Source organism: Sphaeramia orbicularis, chromosome 12, assembly GCF_902148855.1.
Source record: "Sphaeramia orbicularis chromosome 12, fSphaOr1.1, whole genome shotgun sequence".
NCBI lineage: Eukaryota > Metazoa > Chordata > Actinopteri > Kurtiformes > Apogonidae > Sphaeramia > Sphaeramia orbicularis.
The window spans coordinates 28,234,567-28,235,391 of NC_043968.1; positions in this window are offsets into that span (position 1 = coordinate 28,234,567).

Genomic DNA, 825 nt, shown 5'->3' on the forward strand with positions numbered 1-825 from the left:
AAAATCGACGAAAATGATGTGTAAGCCGTGTTTAAATGGGATTAAACCTGCCTGTGCCGCCAGCTTCTCCTTACTCAGTAAAGTTTATGATAGTGCCAATTATTCTATGCGTAAAAAAAGCCAGTGACGCAGAGGAAAAACAGCTCTACTCTTCAAGTGCGTACTTGTCTATGTGTGACAGTGTAAACAAATAAAAGTAGGCTATATGTGTCAGAGAATACAGACTGTTTTTGACATGAGCTCAAAGAAAACAGAAAATGACTTATGCCTGGAATAAAGCTGAAACCATGTAATTTAAATAGATGAAAGAAGAATTTTCATGTTTCTGACCTTTGCCAGGATAACAAAGAATATATATGAGTACAAATGACAACAGCTGAACATCATGAAACATGTACACGTAATAAATTATTTAAACCACACAGGCGATATATTTGTGAGATGTTTTTTTGAAGTATATTGACCTCTAATTTGAAATGGAATAATTTAATACTGGATCATCATAGAGGTGCTTATTTCTTATATGCTTCTATTAATTCACACAGTACAGTTAAAAATCGTGTTTACTCTTATCTATGGATTAAGGAAAGTATCTTCATAAAGCACTAGAGAAAATGGCTGGACTATAAAACAAAACAATCCATAATTACTATTGTCTGTCATTTAAATATTTTGTGTTCAACCAGTGGCCCCTTGTTTTTGTGTTGTATTGTCTTTTGATAAAACAAATAAAAATAAAGTATTAAAAAAAATCATGTTTAAATTTGATATTTACATTTACATCAGAATTAATAACAGAATTTGTTTTATTTGCCATATACATAA